We start from the raw sequence: 8,939 nt of genomic DNA, 5'->3' as shown, positions 1-8,939 counted from the left end.
TAACCCCTACCCCACAATTATCTTAAGCCAAAGTAAGGTGTTCATCATTCAAATATATTTTTAACAACATATACTTATTTAGAGAATTCCCATATTTTCTACTTTAAATTTTAAATATATGACAAATTTAACACACTTTAAAAAGAAATCATTGTTTAATTGAATTTAGCTTTTGAAACAAAACAACTCAAATTTTATTCATGCTAACTACAAAACCACATGTCTGCAGTGCAACAGTTTGGTTAGAAAAAATTTAGAGCTTTTCAAGTAGCCATAGCTCACCACATTATTCATGTGAGGACTATGATTTTATATAAAGAACCTCATTAACTTGTATATGAATATATATTTCATTTTATTCTTACTGAATAAAATATACAATTTCAGTTTTCACACTCTCACTTTTCAAAATCTAATAACAAATCTGGGGTATTTCAATATTGCAAGCAAATATAAATGGCAAAGATAATAGTGAGATAATGTTAAGCTTAACTACATTTTAAATATTTGAGTATCTGTTATAACAATATTGTGTTATACATGTAAAAATTTTTCTAATAATTCCTTATACAATAAAGTAAAATCAAATTAACCACACAACTGATGAAGTCATTGAAATACAAGCTTCCTCTTTAGCTGGATGATCTAGTCATCTCAGTGTAATAATTCGTCTGAGAAAAAAACACAAAAATATGTATAAATAAATTATATCTATCATTATTATTAAAATATACAAATTGAATTAATTTTGAAATTTGTTATGTATAAATTATATTTTTGAACACTAAGAGACATATGCACTAACATTCTTTGTTTTCATTTCAACAAGACGTGGTCGTGGTCTTGCTACGTTACCAGGCTGGTCCGGAACTGCTGGTCTCAAACAATTCTCCCTCCTCAGCCTTCCAAAATGCTGGGATTGTTGGTATGAACCACCATGCGTGGCCCATTCCTTTTTGAACCCTGAAAATTTGGGTAGGAATTAAAGTTGTAGATTACTCATTTTGATGTTCTACTGATATTTTTTACATATTCTAAACACTGCTATAAGAACTGCAGTGTTTACATATTCTAAACACTGATATAAGAACTTAGTCTGTTTTGAGTTGCTGTAAAGGAATACCCGAGGCTGGGTGATTTAGACAGAGAATGGGTTTATTTAGCTCGTGGTTTTGCAGGCTGTGTGTGAAACAGGGTAGAAGCATCTGCTTCTGGTGAGGGCTGCAGGCTACTTCCATTCACTGCGGAAGAGGAAGGGGAGCCAGTGTGTAGAGATCACACGGCAAGAGAGGAAGCAAGAGAGAGGGGAGGTGCCAGGCTCCTTTTAACAACTAGCTCTACGGAAAACTAATGAGTGAGAGCTCATTAATCACCCCCTCCCAGGGAGAACATTAATTTGTGCATTACAGATCTAGTCCCATGACGCAAGCATCTTCCATTAAACCCCACCTTCAACACTGGAGATGTAATTATAACATGACATTTGAAGGGGTCACACAAACCAAACTATAGCAACTCAATATAAAAATAATTCAAGTGAAACAAAAATGTAGAAAGAAAGCTACAGGTGGAATTTAATAAGATCAAATATGTAGTCGATGTTTAAAGGTAAGAATGCAAACAAGTCTATACTGGTCATTTTTAACTAAAGACTAGAAAATATCGTTTTTAAATGGCACTTTTTTTCCCCAAAGAAATACATTGCACATTTACCTTTAAGAAAGGACTTAACAGAGCTTATTTCTCAAATAATTGGGAACTTAAATTTGGGATGACAGATGTTTTAAGCTTATTCAAGGAGATAACAATTGAAGGACTGCGTAGACTGAAATCTGTTGTCTTGCTAATGAAGACTCTATCCAATTGTGGAACTAACAGACATATGCACTAACATTCCCTTTTTTCACTATTTTTCTTTGCCACTTGCTTTTATTGTTTTCTTTTCCTTTTGGTCCACTTCCTCATTTTCAGTAATTATTTTCTGTGATAAATTTCCTTGCTTGATTAATATATGAGCAAAATAACACCATCAAATTGTTTGGCTTCTGATTCCTTTGGAATTTGTTTTGAGAATTTACATTTTTTTGGATTGTCATGGAAGAACAATCATAGGCATACAGAAACATGAAAAATTACAAATCAGACAGACAAAAAAATGAACCAGTAATAATCACGCATAATAAATAAGAGTAGAGCTGGGTAGATAAGAATTCTGTATTAGCGTTAGACCAAAGTACAGTTCAAATCTGGACATATCACCACCTGATGAGTGAGTATGAGAAAATTACTTAACCTTTTCCTGCCTCAAATTTTTTATATAAAAGTGTACATCATATTCAACAGGAGGACTATATCATTAATATCGATAAGAATTCAATGAGGTAATACATGCAACAGCATATATATATACATATGTGTGTGTATATATATACATATATATATTTATTTCAGTGCCCATGATAATATCAGCTACTCTGTTAATAAATAAATGTTTAATAAAAATTGCTTTAACTGCTGTTCCATCAGGCATCTGAACTTCAGTAAATAAAAAATTAGTAATACAAATTTGAAAATGAGTAACACAAGAATGTCTATCTGGCAAAAAAATAACAGAAAAAAACAATTGAAGAAAACTTTTATCAGAAGGGAAAGATACAGGTAAGCCAATAGAATCATCAAGGCATAGTGAAAATCCTGACACAAGATTTTTGTATACAACTGTCCCAGACCTCTTAATAATGTTGGTAACAGTGAGGATGATGATGATGATGATGATGATGCTGTGTCTGCTGCTACAAAAGACGATAATAACAAGAGTAATAGTAAAATGAACTGCTAGTTGTTACCTTGCAAAAGAATATAGGTCTTCCACTATCAAGTAAAATATAAGTGAATTAATGGCATAATTTCTTAACCTTAGCATTAGAATTCAAGAAGGTTTTCCTTGTAACTCGAGATATACGAATGAAACTAGTAAGAATGCGAAGACTCTGCTTTGAACTTCTAATATTAGGGGAGAAAACTAGATATCTGCTATGATGATTATAAGAGGAAGGTACAGACGGAAGAGTATGGTGCGTTATGAGGATGAACAGAACAGAACAAAATTCTATTGTCATCCAGAATAACGATGAAAATCTAAAATAACAAGAACTTACTACATTTGCCTTAGTAACAAATTATTAATAATTATGACTGATTGCCATGAATAAAGTTCAGATTGTACATTCTCTCTTCAAATATAGGGCCCAGAAGAAAATATTATTTTTCAGGTGTAGATTTGTCTTCAGAATAGCATTATTAGTGTAATTTTTCAAGATATTATTTATCATAAACATTGCTTAAATTCATGTTCATATTATATTGTTGACTCATAATCAAAATGAATGTCAACTATTCTCTGGAGTTACTCAATCAAACTTCTTCAAGTTTTACTATCAAATTTCTATTTGTCGTTTCTCATCTTCATCATGCCATACACTATGCACTTAATGAAATGAAGTGTCTCTCCTCTGTAATCCTAAAGAAATTTGAATATATATACTTTTATAACCCATCACAAATTATCATGATTTATTAGCATGCCCACTTAGCTACATTGTCATCATTTTTGGTCAATTCCATGTAGGCAGCTCAAAGTTTGTGTTTATTGAACAACTGAATATGCATTAAAGTGTTGGGTTTAAGAATGTAAAAATTTGGTTAAATACAATGCTTATAGTAAAATATGCTCACTTTTTGAGAAAAAAATAGTAAAGTAGAGGAAATTTCAGTTATACGAAAGAACATTAAAATATCTCACATAGAAATTTTTAACTAATATTTTCCAGAACACTAGGATTTATAAGTGCTGTTGACAACTGACAGTTTTACGTCATTATTTTAATAAAACTAAGCACCTTTAATATTATTATTATTTTGTTTTGTTTTGTTTTGAGACAGGGTCTCTCTCTAATGTCCAGGCTGGAGTGCAGTGGCACAATCATAGCTGACTACAACTTTGAACTCCTTGGCTCAAGAGATCCTCCTGTTTCAGCCTCCCAAAGTGCTGGGAGTACATGAGAGAGCCATCATGCTTGGCACCTTTTATTTTATTTAATATGATTAAGTGGTTATAATTTTGTAAATGTATCTATTCAACCTTAGACATAAGGTCATAGGAAACTGTATTTAGAGGTACCTTATATTAATTAAACTTTTGTCTAAAATTAATACTGCCAGTTATAAGAAGATAGCTGATTACTTATTATTACATATTGTATAAAATATAGCCAATTATGCAGGAGGTAATGTTTGCTGTTTTAGAAAAGTAATGACAGTATCATCTTATTTCATGTACCTTTAATATGTTAATTTGACTTTTATTGTTTAAACTCAAATTATTAAAATTTGTTTAATTTAAAGTTGTTTTTGGTTCATGAATTTTCATTACACACGGCCACCACCAGTTAAAATTTTCTTGAGCTTTATGAACCAAAAAGTTTGTTCTTTGGTGTTTTATGTGACAAGAAATAAAAAAAAGTTTTTAGTTTAATTTGAAGTTAATTATTTTGGAACTACTTTTTCCAAGACTATTCAAAATAAAACATAATTTATTAACCACAACTGAATCAAGTAAGTATGTGAACTTTTCTCAGGCATTAAAAAAAGTGTTATAATTTCATGATTGATTGCAAGTCTTAACTTTGATCTGGATTTTCACACTCTTGGCTTATGGAATGAACTGATCGACAGAAGTAGTAATGGCCTGTGAGTTTCTTTCTAGGAGCCATTCCAAAAAGAATAATGTTTATATAAACAAAACACCTGCCCTGGCTGCTCAATATTCAAGACTTCCAGACTGTTCCACCTCGACACTACAGTTGCTTGGAGGGAAAGACTTTTTACTTTCTCTCCCTTAGTACTTTTGGAAGAGAAAAATTTCCAAATTTCAAAAGGTTAAGTTTTGCCCTGGTGCCTCTGTTGATCAATACTCATTCAATAAGCAAAGAACTGTAGCCAGAAAGGAAGAAACCTGGCCAAATTAGTTACTCTTTCTTAACACTATTAAAAAGCAATCTTATCAATGAGTTTAGCAAGGCATGTGGGTCTGTAGGTTTGAATAAATATAAAATTACTGAAGAAATTCTTTGTAAATTACAGTAAGTATGAGGTAACTAATTATTTGATAAGGTCATTTGCACCTCACATATGGCTTCACTTTACTTGTTAGGTTATAAAGAGTTTTTATAAGCACATAAAATTTTACAATATGGCTTATAATAAAATAAATAGGCAAAACATAAAATTTAGTTAAGAATGTAAAAATGTGCTGGCTGCTGGGCTACTATAGGCATAGCATTTTAAAGCTAATTTTTTTAGGACAATTCAAAATTGAAAGACCTTTTTTTTTTGGTTTGTTTTTGTTTTTGTTTTTTGTTTTTTGAGACAGAGTCTTGCTCTGTTGCCAGACTAGAGTGCAATGGCACAATCTCGGCTCACTGCGACCTCCACCTCTCGGGTTCAAGCAATTCTCCTGCCTCAGCCTCCCGAGTAGCTGGGACTATAGGCACGCACCACCACGCCCAGTTAATTTTTGTATTTTTAGTAGAGATGGGGTTTCACCATGTTGGCCAGATGGTCTCGATCTCTTTACCTTGTGATGCATCTGCCTATGCCTCCCAAAGTGCTGGGATTACAGGCGTGGGCCACCGCACCCGGCCTTCAAATTGAAAGACCTTTAAAAGGATCAGTATGATTTTAAAAAGTTTGTTATTTAACTCTATTATTTACTCAACTACTCAACAAATATTTGTTGAGGTGCTTTCTTGAAATTCAAATAAATAAAGACATTTTAGACAAACGTAAACCGACATTTTACCACTAAGAAATTCTACCTAGAACAAATGTGAAAGAATGCAACTGTGTTGATTACAAAGTGGTTCTATGTTGGAGAGTCTGTTTTGAGTCAATAAATGATAATCAAAAGTAGTAATTATTTCTGGATAAATATAACGATTATTTACAGTATGTATTCATTTCCTCAGGCTGCTTTGACAAAGTACCACAAACTGGGTGGCTTAAAACAATGGAAATTTATTCTCTCAGTTCTGAAGGTCAGAAGTCCAAGCTCAAGGTTTCGGCAGGGCCACATTCTCTCTGAGAGTTCTAGAGAAGCACCCTTCTTTGCCTCTTTCTAGCTTCTCGTGGTTGTCAGCAGTCCTTGGCATTCCTTGACTTGAAGCTGCATCATTTCTGTTTCTGCCTCCTCTTCACGTAGCACACTTCTCTGTGCATGTGACTGTGTCTCTGTGTCTTCTTTTAAGGACCTCAGTCATTTTGAATTTAGATTCCACCTTAGTTCAGTGTGACCTCATCTTAACGTTGCATCTCCCAAAGCCTCACATCCAAATAAGATTTATTCACAAGTACCTATTATTTTTGTTTTCTTTCAAATGAACTTTGTTTCAGCTGATATTTTACAGACAAAGGCCTTGGTAAATGTGGCACTTACTTTGGTAGATTTGCCATCTTGCTTAGCTTTATAATCTTAAAAATCTAACTTGTCAGCAAGGAAAACTTCATATTAACTAATCTTTTACGTTAACTAATCTTATCAAAGGTGAAATATAAAATGATGCAAATTAGAAGACGCTAGCCTAAGATCATAAAATAAGAACAAAGATACTGAAACAACAAAAACTCTCCCTCTCTGTGTCTCTCTCTTAGCAAGTCAGAGAAACTTGAAAGGCATCAGTAGTCCTCTTCTCTAACCACCAATTCTTTGCAACATTGACTGGTGCTTACCCAATCTAACATTGACAAAATGTCCAGCTTCTTCATCTGCAAAATGGAAACACTATCATATACATACTTCATTAATCAATATGTCTCACATTAAAATATATATAAGGAAATGACTTACACCTCAACATATTGTGCAATATTTTAAGACAACACTAAAGGAAAGAAGATTAAAGTTACATTATAAAAGTAATTGTTAGGCAGAATCACTAGCAGACATTTTAAAATGTGTGAATATCAACAAATACATTCCCTCGCTGTTATCACAGAAGACGTTATTGCCTACAAAGCATCTGCTTATTCACAAACATATTAAATATCTGTGACAAGAAATAATGTTTTAAATTTTTTGCCTCTTGACACTAGTTTGTAAATTAAATATGGATACTTTACCATGTTATTTGTGCTTTAAAGAGTTGCATCTTTTTCCATTCCAAGTAATGTTAAATAGCTCTCATTCTGCATTTCAAACCATGTTTTGATATTCATTATAAAGTTTTGATATTTAATTTGGAGACTATAATTCCTAATTTTATTTGTCCACTTGATTGAGACATGAGGTGCCAGAGAACACATTATTCCTGGATGTTTCTATCTGTATGTTTCTGGAAGAAATGAATGTTTGAATGAGTGGACTCAGTAAAGCAGATTACCCTCACCAATGTAGATGAGTATTATCAAATCTGTTGAGGGCTTGAATAGAACAAAAGATAAAAGGAGAGACCATTCACTCCTCCAGCCTGAATGAGAGCTGAGCACTGGCCTTTTCATGCTCTCAGACTGAGACTACGGGATTGGCTACCCTGGTTCTCCAGCCTTCAGACTCAGACTGATCTCTCTGAATATCTTAGGTCCACAATTTTCAGCTGGCAGATAGTAAGACTTCTCAGCCTCTCTGATCCTGTGAACTAATTGCTCATTATAAATATTTTACATAAATACAAAAATAATAAATACTTTTATAGATGAAAAATAAAACATTTTATATAGACATAAAAATATTAATATCTTCAGTTAGTCCTGTTTCTCAGGAGAACCCTAACTAATACAGAGACCTACATATCCTTGTCAAAGTGTTGCTTTAAAAAGTTGATAATAAAGTATATGGTACAAATTCTATAGACATCCAATAGGCATGAGATCTCAATAATAGTTAGTGGGGCACGAAAAGATAGACTTATAATCACCTATTGTCATGCTCTTTTAAAAGCTTCTAGAGGAATTAATTGCAACTACTGGAACTGCTTACTATTATCTATGGGATGCAGCTCATAATTAACATCTTCAAGCAGTTTTATGCATGAACATGCACATGGGCACATATACACACATATATTTTTACACATGCATACACACATATATAAATTTTATTAACATTTTATTATAGAGAAGCACAATGTTTTTAGCAAACCCAGGAATATAAGCACTACTTACTTCATTTAAGCAAAATTTTACCTTGATATATTAAGCTTTGCCCTTACCCAAAGTATATTTTTTTATAGTGTTAGCAGGTACTACATAGCTGGCCTTTGGAGACTTCTGAATAGGCGTTATTTATAGATTTTCTGCATTTTAAAGATTTACCACTGAGTTATAAAATCCATATTTAAGGATACATTTTCTTGTTAAGCATACATACTCTTGTTGGAAAGATCATGGGTACCAGCTGTGCTGACTTACCAATAACCAAGTGAATTCTGAGATTATCTAAAAAATGCATGCTGGTCTCACAAAGTATCAATTTTCTAAACTTCCAAAGTGTTGATTTTTTACTTTTCTAAAAAGATCTTTAAAGACAATTGAGTTTTTTCCACTTTAATCTATAAATTTTTAAAAAGTCCAACGGTAAATATACTAGTTACAAATTTATGAAAAATTCTTAGTATGTGTAACAGACTTATTAAAACCACATGTATACATTAGAGAATATCTTCTAATGCAGTCAAATTCTAAGTCAGGACATCAGGTGACTACATATAATTAATGCTGTCCTTGTTTGTACATTAGTAACACACTGGATTGGAGACCAGAATATTAACCAAGTCTAGTTGAGCCACTGTCAGATGGCACCTACATGAGATACCCTGAGCCAAAATCATCAAGCCGAGTTCTTCCAAATTCTTGACCCATAGGAACCATAATAGGAACTAAAATGA

General features: G+C 32.7%; 1 long non-coding RNA gene across 1 annotated transcript; it reads left to right on the top strand.

Annotated features, from left to right (window-relative positions):
- The first annotated feature begins 742 nt into the window (after positions 1-742).
- LOC129393653 (uncharacterized) lies at positions 743-4,406 on the top strand. The gene is made up of 2 exons (XR_008620677.2): positions 743-925; positions 3,943-4,406. It is a non-coding gene; the product is annotated as an uncharacterized LOC129393653 (long non-coding RNA).
- The last annotated feature ends 4,533 nt before the right edge of the window (positions 4,407-8,939 follow it).

The sequence above is a fragment of the Pan paniscus genome, chromosome 14 (genome assembly GCF_029289425.2).
Source record: "Pan paniscus chromosome 14, NHGRI_mPanPan1-v2.0_pri, whole genome shotgun sequence".
Lineage (NCBI taxonomy): Eukaryota > Metazoa > Chordata > Mammalia > Primates > Hominidae > Pan > Pan paniscus.
Note: the sequence above shows the minus strand (reverse complement) of the source record. Positions and strands in the feature narration are given on the sequence as shown.